This window comes from Ictidomys tridecemlineatus, chromosome 4 (assembly GCF_052094955.1).
Source record: "Ictidomys tridecemlineatus isolate mIctTri1 chromosome 4, mIctTri1.hap1, whole genome shotgun sequence".
In the NCBI taxonomy this organism is placed as follows: Eukaryota; Metazoa; Chordata; class Mammalia; order Rodentia; family Sciuridae; genus Ictidomys; species Ictidomys tridecemlineatus.
This window is the reverse complement of record NC_135480.1, coordinates 22,559,849-22,572,769: the sequence shown is the minus strand read 5'-3', so window position 1 is coordinate 22,572,769 and position 12,921 is coordinate 22,559,849. Positions and strand designations below refer to the sequence as shown.

The following is a 12,921-nucleotide window of genomic DNA, read 5'->3' as shown; positions in this document are numbered from 1 at the left end:
CAGCTAGGGTTGGAGCTTAATAGAGCATGTGCAAGGCCCTGGCTTCAATTCCCCGTGTTTGGAGTACGGGATGATTGAACAAAGTGAGGTGAGGTAGCATGTGATTATAGTTCTGGCTACACAGGAGGCTGAGGCAGAGGGATCACTTTAGCCCACAAGTTCAAGACCAGCCTGGGCAACATAGTAGGATCCTGTTTCAAACAAACCAAAAATCATTGATTATAATTTGGGAATTGTATGTAATTTGTCCTTCAAAGTAGATGAAGAAAAAGTTCATGCCTTTTGACTCAGTAAGAAAAAAGAATAAGAGATGTGTATAAAACTTATATAAATATAACAGTGTTCATTTCAGCATTATTTATATACTGTTACTTCAAACAAAGTAAATATCCAGAAATAGTTAAATTGTTAAAATCTGTCTTTCATACATTCATGCATGAAATCTGCCAAGCCATTAAGATTATATGGAAGCCAGGCACCGGTGGTGCAGGCCTGTAATCCCAGTAGATTGGGAGGCTGAGACAAGAGGATAGTGAGTTCAAAGCCACTCTCAGCAAAAAAACAAGGAGCTAAGCAACTCAGTGAGACCTGTGTCTAAATAAAGTCAAAATAGGGCTGGGGATGTGGCTCGGTGATTGAGTGTCCCTAAGTTCAAACCCCAGTACACCCCCCCCCCCAAAAAAAAAGATCATATAGAAATTATGACTTGGAAAAGTGTTTACTATTTTAAGTAAAAAGGCAGATTATTACTCTGGCAGTTTACAGTAAAAACAATAACTCATTATCTCATTGATAAATAAGGGTTAGGTGGGATTTTGTGATAATATATAAATATGGTTTAAAATCTGGTACCTCAATGTGTATTTTTCTTATGGAAAATGGATGGGATTAAAAATTTAGACTATTCATTTAAAGCACTCATTCATATCCTCATTAAACACACATAATATAAACATGATGTAGCACTTCCGGCACATGTCTATTATGCACACCCTGGATTCCATCCATAGCACCACTAAATACAACAACAACAAAAAAACCCCCACTTAGACCAAAGGTTTTTTGTTTTTGTTTTTAGTGATGCTTGGGAGGAACTGTTGCATATCTTTATGGTGGTGGCTACAACCTGCACATATTTATTAAAAATCAATGAACAGCTGGGGTTGTAGCTCAATAGAGTTCGTGCAAGGCCCAGGCTTCAATCCCGAGTGCTTGCTAGGGATTTGGGGGTATCATTGAACTTTGAGATTGAACCCAGGACCCTTGCACATACTAGACCAAAGTTCCTTAGCAACAACATAGGCCAAATTCACCATCTCCTTCTAATATCAACAGGGATTAACCCACTCTGAGGAATATTGACCAAATATATACAAATAGCCAAACTGGTGTCTCCTTAGCTTTAACTTAAAAAAAAAAAAATTCTCAAATTATATTCAGATACCATTTGTCATCTGTACCTCAGATCAGAGGAGAACTGAAATGAGATTTCAAGGGCAAAGTTGTAATTAAATTTAAACATGGATCCACAGTATATTCCCTAGGGAGTGTTACAGAAAATGTCAGAATCATCCCATCTACAATGTGCAGGCAAAATTTCTTATACTTGTTAAGAAGGCCTACAGCAGGAATTCAGGACCATGAAATACTGAATATTCTCATCTTAAAGCAGGGAAAGAAAGGTAGTTTATCTGGATAGTTTTGGGGTGTGCCTTCAATAGGGAGTAAAGAGTCTGTGAAATTCTTTGATTTGTCTCTATCTTGGTGTCCTGGAATTTATATCTTATAATAGAAAGGGTGGGTTAAATCAGAAATAGGATGATGTATCTCTAATTTTGACAGAATCTACAACAATGAGAAGATACCTAAATAGAAAGGAGTTTTTAAAAATAGTTGGATATATTTTTTTAATATCAGTGAATTTTTTGAAAGTAGAGGAATTTTATTAGTGGTAGCCTTCGAATATTTTAATTCATTTTTTTTTAGAGAGGGAGAATTTTTTTCATATTTATTTTTTAGTTTTTGGTGGACACAACATCTTTATTTTATTTTTATGTGGTACTGAGGATCAAACCCAGCGCCCTGTGCATGCCAGGTGAGCGTGCTACCGCTTGAGCCACATCCCCAGCCCCATGTTTTATATATTCTTTAAAACCTGTAATGAAATTTATAATGCTGTCAACAAATTGTTGAGTATAAATCTGCAATTAATAGAATTTCTATAAACAGGGTCTTCTTTTCTGTTGTATGAATAAGTAATGTTCTTGGTTTATGGAAAGCAAGCCTTTCTAACATTCTGATTAAAATATTCATGGAGCTGAGGATGTAGCTCAGTGGTAGGGCTTTTGTCAAGCATGTGCAAAGCCCTGGGTTTGATCCCCAGCAACACACACACAGAGGAAAAAGAAAACAAAATTATGAATGAGAAAGTTATTTATGAGGAGATTGTGAAAATATTAAAATTGGGCTTTTGAGTTTTCCTGAAAATCAGACCAAAAGGAGATTCATGGTAAGGAATCTACCAAAAAAAAAAAAAAAAGATTCCTCATTAAACACACATAATATAAACATATGATAAAATACAGAAAAATTGAAAGCATTTCCTTTGAAATCTGGGACAATATAAGGAAGCCCACTCACCACTCCTATTTAGTAAGGTACGAGAAGGGACAAAAATAGGAAAGGAAAATTAAATTGTCATTGTTTGCAGATGATTTGATTAGATACCTAGAAGATCCCAAAAAACTCCACTGTAAGACTGCTAGAGCTAATAAACAAATTTGGCAAATAAAAGGTTACAAAATCAATGTACAAAATCAGTAGCTTTTCTATATACCAACAATGAATTTGCTGAGAAAAAGAATCAGGAAAACAATTCCATTCACAATAGCCTAAATAAAAAATAAATCTAACCAAGGAGGTGAAAGACTTCTATGATGACAACTAGAGAACGCTGAAGAAAGAAATTGAAGAAGACCTCAGAAGATGGAAAGATCTCGAATGTTCATGAATAGGCAGAATTAGTATTGTTTAAATGGCCATACCACCAAAAGCAATATACAGATTCAATGTAATCCCCACCAAAACACCAATGAAATTTTTCACAGAACTGAAAAAAAGGGGGGTCTTAAAATTTATTTGGAAGAATACAAGACCCAGAATAGCCAAAGCAATTTTTTAAAAAATATTTTTTTAGTTGTAGATGGACACAACATCTTTATTATCATTACATGGTGCTGAGGATGGAACCCAGGGCCTCACACATGCTGGGCAGATGCTCTACCACTGAGCCACAACCTCAGCCCTAGCCAGAGCAATTTTAAGCCAAAAAGCAATTTTGGAAGTATCATAATATGACTTCAAATTATAATAACCAGCATTTTTGCTGCTGTGACTAAAATATCCAAGTAGAACAATTTTAGAGGAGGAAAAGTTTATTTGGGGGCTCAGTTTCAGAGGACTGAGACTAATGTCCATAGACAGCAGCCTCCATTCTTTGGGACTTGAGGTGAGGCAGAATATCCTGGTAGAAGAGTGTGGTGGAGGGAGCGGCTCACATGATGATCAGAAAGCAGAGACTCTACTTGCCAGATACAAAATATATATCCCCAAAGGCACACCCCCAATGACCCACCTCCTTAAGCCACACACTACCCACTTCAGTTACTACTCGGTTAATCCCTATCAGGGGATTAATGCACTGATTGGGTTAAGGCTCTCATAACCCAATCAATTCACTTCTGAATGTTCTTGCATCATTCACACATGAGCTTTTGGAGGATACCTTATATCTAAACCATAACAGCTATAGTGAGAAACACTGCATGGTGCTGGCATAAAAACAGACACATAGACCAGTGGTACAGATGAGAAGACAGCGACAAATCCACACAGATACAGTCCACACAGATACAGTCGTCTGATCCTTGGCAAAGGTGCCAAAAACATACGGTGGAGAAAAGGCAGCCTCTTTAACAAACAGTGCTAAGACAGTGGTTATCAATGTGTAGAAGAATGAAACTAGACCCTTATCTCTCACCCTGCTCAAAAATCAACTCTAAATGGATCAAAGACCTTGGAATTAGACCAGAAACTATGCAATTCCTAGACAAAAACATAGGGTCAACCAACACTCCTGGAGCTCAGGAAATAATCCCCAAATCACAGGCAATGACTTTCTCAATAGGAATCCTGGAGCTCAGGAAATAATCCCAAGAGTTAATAAACGGGACAGCTTCAAATTAGGAAGCTTATGCACAGCAAAGGATACAACTGGGAATGTGAAGAGAGAACCCACAGAATGGGAGGAAATTTTTTCTGGCTCCTCTTCTAACAGAGGATTAATGTCTAGAATATGCAAAGAAATCAAAAAACTTTTAAAAATCAGATAACCCAATTAATAAATGGGGAAATAAATTAGACACTTCTCAAAAAAAATACAAATGACCAACAAATACATGAAACAATGTTCAACATCGCGAGCAATTAGGGAAATGCAAATCAAGACTACACAGAGATTTCATCTCACACCAGTCAGAATGGCAGTCATCAATAATACAAATAATAATAAATGTTGTGGAGAAAAAGGAACATTTTTGCACATTGGTGGGAGTGTAAAGTAGTACAACTGCTAAGGAAATCAGCAGAGAGGCTCCTGAAAAGACTAGGCATGGAACCATCATATGATCCAGTCATCCCACTCCTTGGTATTTATCCTGAAGAATTAAAGTCATCTTAGTACAATGATACATACATACCTATGTTTATAGCAGCACAATTCACAATAGCCTGGGGAATTGTGGTTACTTTTCAAGGGGATAATGGTATTTTAGGTGTTTTTTTTTTAAAGAGCCCTTATACATGCTGAAGTATTTAAGAATAAAATGAAATGTTTCTGGGATTTGCTTCGAAATTATTCAGGAAAAGCAAAGTGGAAAGATGAAACAAAATTGAACATGAGCTGTAATTATGCAAGTTCGTTCTGTGTGGAAGTTCATTATATTATTCTACCTTTTATATGATTGAATTTATTCATAATAAAAAGGTATTTTTTTAAAAAAATAATTTTTATAGTAGTATATGGACAGAATGTCTTAATTTGTTTATTTTTAATGTGTTGCTAAGGATTGAACCCCGTGCCTCACTATGCTATGCAAGCGCTCTGCCACTGAGCTATAGCCCCAGCCCATAAAAAGGTATTTTTAAAAGCAATAACTGTGGGAAACCAACCTTGCACTTGACTGAGTCACACTCCCGGCTGGTTGCTTAGGCGCTCAGTCGCAGAAATGTGGCAGAGCTTTCCCCACCCTTCATAGGTTCGAGGCTGGGTGCCTTGTGCATGGGTGTGTCTTGCTACAGCCCCATGGGTGAAGCTATGCTCACCTGTTCCTTTGTAATCTAACCCCTTGTCCTGTTTAGGATAGAATCTTCCATGGAGGTGCCTTATGTGTGTCCTCTTCTCTTACTGTGTCCTTGGGTGTGACCTACCCAAGTGTCAGTCAACCTGCTGACAGTGGACATCCTGAAGATAGACTCAGCCCCTGAAACCTGACCCCTTGCCTCATTTGAAATAGCTTCTCCTCAATAAAAGGGGTCAGTGTGTGCTCTTGCTTTCTCTTCCTGCAAACCTTTAAGGTCAGAGGAGCCTTCACAGCGACGACAAAGAAAAAGGTATTTGTGTCTCTTGTGTGGTTATTTTACGCAGCCCAGTCAGCCCAGTTCTCCTAGAGTGACCCCTGAGCCTTTTAGTCATGAGAACAGAAACCTGGCAAATAACATTATATGAATCCTCTTGTAATAACTCTTTTTTTACAAATCATTAGGAAAACCAGGCATGGTGGCACACACAGATAATCTCAGTGACTTGGGAGGCTGAGGCAGGAGGATTGTAAATTCAAGGACAGCTTGAGCAACTTAGTAAGACCCTGTCTCAGAAGGGCTGCAGGTGTGGCTTAGTGGTAAAGCACCCTGTGTTTGATTCCCAGTACCAAGAAGAAGAAGAAAAAAAATCATTAGAAAAAGAAAAATATGGGGCCTGAGTTGTGGCTCAGTGGTAGAGCACTTTCCTAGCATGCGTGAGGCACTGGGTTCGATCCCCGGCACTACATAAAAATAAAAAATAAAATAAAGGTAATTGTGTCCATCTACAACTAAAGAGAAAAAATTTTTTAAAAAAAAGAAAGAAAAAGAAAAATATGGGCTTGGGGATATGGCTCTGTAGTTGAGCACTTGCCTAAAATGTGTGAGGTTTGGGGTTCAATTCTCAGCCCCACATAAAAATGCATAAATGGAATAAAGATATTGTGTCCATCTACAACTTAAAAAAAATTAGAAAAATTTCTAGCAAGCAAAAAATATGACTAGGCAAAGTGGAAAAGAAGACAAGTGGAGTTGGGTGCTCTGGGGCACACCTATGAGACCAGCTGATTGGGTGAGATAAGGTAAGTGGGAGGGTCACTGGAGCCCAGAGGTTCCACATTAGGCTGGCAACATAGAAAAGACCCTGTCTTAAAAAAAAAAAAAAATGCAATGATGCATGTGAAGAAAATAGCCACAAAGAAGCATAAAGACAATTAGATATTTGTTTTCACCTCAAAAATTGAAAGAAAAAAGGCTTAATGATAATACCTATTACTGATGTGAATAAAATGAAGAAAAAAAATCTGGGCAGGGGCTATAGCTCAGTTGGTAGAGTGCATGCCTTGCATGCACAAGGCTCTGGGTTGGATCCCCGCACCAAAAAAGAATAAAAAGAATGCATTACTTACCACTGGAGTTATAAATACACCAGATATGAAATTTCTTGGTTTTTATCTTCCCTAAAAAGTAGGCAAAATTCGCACCTGCATTTTACATTTGAGCTAACTAAATACCAGAATGTCCAATGTTACACAACTAACTGAAGGCTTGTTCTTTGTCTGAAATTACTGAAAAACTCTCTGTCTCTCTCTCTTTTTAATATCTTTATTTATTTACTTTTATGTGGTGCTGAGGATCCAACCCAGGGCCTCACATGTGCTAGGCGAGCACTCTACTGCTGAACCACAACCCCAGCCCCTGAAAAACTCTCTTGATGATATATTTTGCATGATTAATATATACTCATATTTATATTATATATGTGTACATATGTATAGTGATATCATAAGCTGTCTATTTTCTCTCCTGGGTGTCCCCCAAATGATTGACAAAAAACAAGCCCTGCTAACATGGAGGTGTGTTTTTTTTTTTTTTTTGAGAATTTTAATATTTTATTTTTTAGTTATCGGCAGACACAACATCTTTGTTTGTATGTGGTGCTGAGGATCGAACCCGGGCTGCACGCATGCCAGGCGAGCGCGCTACCACTTGAGCCACATCCCCAGCCCCGAATATGTATTTATTATTTTTTAGTTTTTCGGTAGAGACAACATCTTTGTTGGTATGTGGTGCTGAGGATCGAACCCAGGCCGCACGCATGCCAGGAGAGCGTGCTACTGCTTGAGCCACATCCCCAGCCCTGGAGGTGTGCTTTTGAGGACTGGAGTGAGGGACCTCATGGCTTCAAGGTAATAAGCAAAGGAGGAGGAGCGGTAGTTACAGTATGTTACACTTTTTATCAATCACACACACACACACACACACACCATTTGTTTTCTATTACCTCTGTTATAAATTACCACCAATGAATGGTTTAAATAATACACATTTATTATCTTATAGTTCTGTAGGTTAGAACTCTAACCTGGGTCTCATTGAGCTAAAAATCAGAGTGTCAGGTCTGGGTTCCTTTCTGGACTTTTGAAAGAAGTTCATTTCCTTGCTTTTTTCCAACTTCTCAAGGTTGCCCACATTCCTTGGCTCACAGACTCTTTCCTTGATCGTCAGAGCCAGCAATATTACCATCTCTGTGATATTCTGGTCACATCTCCCTTTTTGATCAAAACCAGGAAAAGTTCTCCAAGTAAAGGACCTATATGATTAAGTTAGGCTTATTTGGATTATCTCCCCATCTCAAGGTCCCTAATTGAATCCTATTACTACAATGTGTTTCCTTAAAAGGTAACATTCACAAGCTCTAGATGTTAGGACATGATATCTTTGGGGATCATTATTCTGCCTAACATACACCTGTGCAAAGATTGATATGTAATGAACTTTTTTAATATTTATTTTTTAGTTGTAGGTGGACACAATACCTTTTTTTTTACAGTATGTTTTTACTTGTAGATGGACTCAATAAATAAGTAAATACATTTATTTATTTATTTTTATGTGGTGCTAAGGATCAAACCCAGTGCCTCATACAAGAGCATGCAAGTGCTCTGCCTCTGAGCCGCAATCCCAGCCCTTTATTTGAAGAGGAAGGTCTCTTCTTTGACAACTAGGCTCTACCATTTAAAGGTTCCACCACTTCTCACTGCCATTCATTACACCAAGAACCAAGCATATAAACCTATGGGGGACAGACTATTATCCAAACCATAGCAATAGCCCTAGTTGACAATTATGAATAATAGTCAACATGAATAATTCTTAGATACATGATGTTGAGTGAAAAAAAGAAGTATCAGAAGACTAGTGTTTTAGGCAGCCTTTTCGTGGCTATGACTAAAAGATCTGACCAGAACAATTTTAGGGGAAGAAAAGTTTATTTAAAGGCTCATGGTTTCAGGGGTCTTAGTCCATAGACAGCTAGCTCCATTCCTCAGGGCTCAAGGTGAGGCAGGACATCATGGCAGAAGAGTGTGGCAGAGAGAAACCGCTCACATGATCAGGAAGCAGAGAGGTCAGCCTCCACTGGCCAGATACAAATTATACCCCAAAGCCACTCCCCAATTCCCACATCCTCCAGTCACACCCTACCACTTCAGTTATGGTTCAGTTAATCCCTATCAGGGGATTAATTCACTGATTGGGTTAAGACTCATAACCCAATCATTTCTCCTCTGAACCTTCTTGCATTGTCTCACACATGAGCTGACCAGGAAAAGTTCTCCAATTAAAGGATCTATATGATTAAGTTAGGTTCATTTGGATTACATCACATCTAAACCATAATAACTACCTAAGTATGCGTTATGTCCATGGAGGAGTTCTTAGGGTTCCTATAACATATTGCTGTATACTATGTGGATTTAAGAAATAAAATATACATTCTCTCATAGTTCTGGAGGCTGGGAATTCAAAATCAAGGTGTTGGCAGGTCCTTGTTCTCTCTGAAGACTCTAAAGTATCCTTCTGTGCTTCTTCCTAGCTTCAGCAATCCTTAGCATTTCTTGGCTTGTAGCTATATCACTATAATCTCTGCCTCCACTGTTAGAGGCTGGTCCTTTCCCCTCTACTCTGTCACTCCAAATTACTCTCTCTTTACAAGGACATAGCTACTGGATTTAGGGCTCACCTATATCCAGTATGACCTCATCTTAATTAGATTACATTTGCAAAGATCTATTTTCAAATAAGGCTGTATTTCACAGGTAGGGGATTAGGACCTCAACATATCTTTTCGGGGAAACACACTGCCACCCATAAAGGTCATACTTTTTAGGAAAGAGACTCTGCGATTGAGATTCACTTGTAGGGGACTGGTTATAGAGTACTCTGGGAAACATCTGTCAGAAGAGGGAGAGGGAAGCAGAATGAAGATGAAGAAGTTGAACAGCTTAGTATTTCTGATGGAGGCTTCTGGCAATCCCACAGGGAGCTCTGAAGCTGGGAAGGTCTTTCAGAGAGATCTGTGACTGAAGTTAAGTGGTCCAGGCTCTCGTATTCTTGCATCAACTAGTGATTGGGTGCAGGCACCCCCTGAGGGGAACACAAAACAACTCCCCTTAGCCAACTGCAGTGCCCACAGAGGGACACAGTTGTGAGCCCTCACCAACCAGCACTCTTGGAAAATAAAGGAATTAATGTCTTGGTCCTGGAAGGAAGGTCTGAGTTGCATTTCCCAATATCCACTATATTATACATTTTTTTGTTTTTTGTACTGGGGATTGAACCTAGACCCTTGCACACTGAGGTACATCCCCAGCCCTTTTTAAAACTTTAGGGTCTCGCTAAGTTGTCGAGGCTGCCCTTGAACTTGTGATCCTCTTGCCTCAGTTTCCTAAATAGCTAGGATTACATCATGTGTGGTAGTGCACAGCTGTAATACCAGGGATCAGGAGGCTGAGGCAGGAGGATTGACTGCATGTTCAAAGCCAGCCTTATCAATTTAGCAAGAACCTGTCTCAAATAAAAAGGACTGGGGATATGGCTCAGTGGTTAAGCGCCCTTGGGTTTAATCCTTGGTACCAAACAACAACAACAACAACAACAACAACAACAACAAAAAACTAAACAACCTATTATTTGTGATGAAAGTACATATGGTGTAGGTTCTTATGTTGGGTGGTGAGTTTACAGCTTTTCAATACATTTGCTTTATAACTAAAATGTATTTCATGCAATCTTTGATATGCATCAAGTATATTTACAAAGATAATAAAGGCAAGTCAGGAAGGAACTAGGCACAAGTAATAGAAACTAAAGTAACCAGGACTGGGAGTGTAGTTCAGTGGTAGAGAGCCTGCCCAGCATGTGTGAGGCCCTGGACTTGAACCCTGGCACTACCTAAATAAATGAATAAATAAAGTAGGTAGAATTTTTAGGACAAAAATATGAGTAAGGATAGCAAATTCCTAATCCATTGCTAAAATAAGCTCTCAGATGAAATAAAACTTCTTAAATTCTCCTATATTACTTACTTTACCTTTGTTTACATAACTACCGTTTTTATCTGGCAGCATGATGTTGCTAAAATATCATGGTTTGCATCCCCTTCCACCTACTTTTAAACTGGTTTGTTTACTATGGCACTAATCTTTGTGTGTATTTTTTTTTTTTTAAGGTGACAATGTCCTGGATAAATTTGCTGGAACCATCATTAGACCTGCTGATGCTACAAAGAAAGCCAGTTAATATGTCAAGATTGCTGTTTCAAGATAAGATATGTCATGATGTGTCAACTGATGTGGCAAGATTTCACTATGGCATTTTTAATGATATGTATGTTTAAGAAAATTTTTTTGTAGATGTAGGTGGACAGCAGGCCTGTATTGTATTTGTTTATTTTTATATGGTACTAAGGATCAAACCCAGTGCCTCACATATGCTGGGCAAGCACTCTTCCACTGAGCTACATACAGCTCCAGCCCCTTTAATGATATATTATTGAGTGGATAAAAAAGCTGTGGGTTGGGCTGGGGATGTGGCTCAAGCGGTATCGCACTCGCCTGGCATGTGTACGGCCCGGGTTTGATCCTCAGCACCACATACCAACAAAGATGTTGTGTCTGCCTAGAACTAAAAAATAAATATTAAAAATTCTCTCTCTCTCTCTCCTCTCTCACTCTCTCTTAAAAAAAAAAAAGCTGTGGATTATTATTACAGTTTCTACTTTTAAAAAGGTATGTGTGACTAGGCATGGTGGTGCATGCCTGTAATCCCAGTGGCTCTGGAGGCTGAGCCAGGAGGATTTTTATTTCAAAGCCACCCTCGGCAATTTAACAAGGCCCTAAGCAACTCAGTGAGAGCCTGTCTCTAAATAAAGTACCAAAAAGGACTGGGGATGTGGCTCAATGGTTAAGTGCGCCTGGGTTCAACCCCCATACCAAAAAAAGAAAAAGGTATGTGTGTACATCTGTTGTATATAGATTTATATCTACATGGAAAAGGAAATGGACAAATACAATCCAAATTGCCACATATGATGAGTGGGAATGGGAAATGAGGTAGCATACTTTTCTATTTTATATGATTTTCTGAGTCTTTGAAACTAACAACTAAGGAAAATATTAAAACTGTGTTTTCAAATCCATTTTTCCCAAAATTACTGATTTCTGTTTATTTTGAGAAATATATTTACAGAAGACTCCGAGAAATGTGAACCTAATTTTTTAATTTTTATTTTTATTTATTTATTTTTTGTAGTTGTTGATAGACCTTTATTTTGTTTATTCATATGTGGTGCTGGGAATCAAACCCAGTGCCTCACACATGCCAGGCAAGTGCACTACTGCTGAGCCACAGACTCAGCCCCCTAAGTTTTTTATTTGTTATTTATTTATTTTTAGTTGTAGATGGACACAATAACTTTATTTATTTATATTTTTATGTGGTGCTGAGGATTGAACCTAGTGCCTCACACGTGCTAGGCAGGTGCTCCTCCAATGAGCCCCAACCCTAGCCCTGACCCTAAATTTTATTATTAAAAAGGTGGTAGAACAGAAAGCTGCTGGGCTGGGATTGTGGCTCAGTGGTAGAGCGCCCGCCTAGCATGGGTGGGACCCAGGTTCGATCCTCAGCACCACATAAAAATAAAGGCATTGTGTTGTGTCCATCTATACCTAAAAAATAAATATTATAAAAAATAAAGAAAGAAACATGCTGGCATTTTTGTGTGAGGTGGCACAGTGTTAGAACCAGGCCTGCTGCACTACAGATGTCCTTATAAAGTTCAACTTAAGCAGGTGGTTTCCTACTTGGAAAAATAGGATTGTTCTTGTGACACTTGAATAATGTATGTGAGATCCCTTTGAAAATGCTAATGTGACATTGAAGCCATAATACATCCTAATGTTTCTTTCTTATGGTAATATTCCTTAAAGCAGCCAAATATTAATGTTTTTGAAAACTCCTAATTTCGAATGCTAAAGTTTCTGTTTCTTTTAAATTGGTTCATTCATCACAAACTTTTTAATTTTGTTTTTCTTTTTTTAAAATTTTTTTTTGTAGTTGTAGATGGACACAATGCTTTTATTTTATTTGTTTATTTTTATGTGGTGCTGAGGATTGAACCCATAGCCTCACGCATGCCAGGCAAGTGCTCTGCCACTGAGCTATAGCCCCAGCCCTTTAATTTTGTTTTTCAACCCAGGATTGGACCACTGAATTTAGTTT

The 12,921-nt window shown here is 38.4% G+C and overlaps 1 long non-coding RNA gene across 4 annotated transcripts in view; it reads left to right on the top strand.

Annotated features, from left to right (window-relative positions):
• The window catches only part of LOC144377050 (uncharacterized), a 105,607-nt gene extending 93,768 nt beyond the window's left edge, over positions 1-11,839 (top strand). For all 4 annotated transcript variants that reach the window (XR_013437612.1, XR_013437613.1, XR_013437610.1 and 1 more), the window contains one exon: positions 10,871-11,839. This is a non-coding gene — a long non-coding RNA (uncharacterized LOC144377050). The remainder of the gene's footprint in view (positions 1-10,870) is intronic.
• Positions 11,840-12,921: the final 1,082 nt, after the last annotated feature.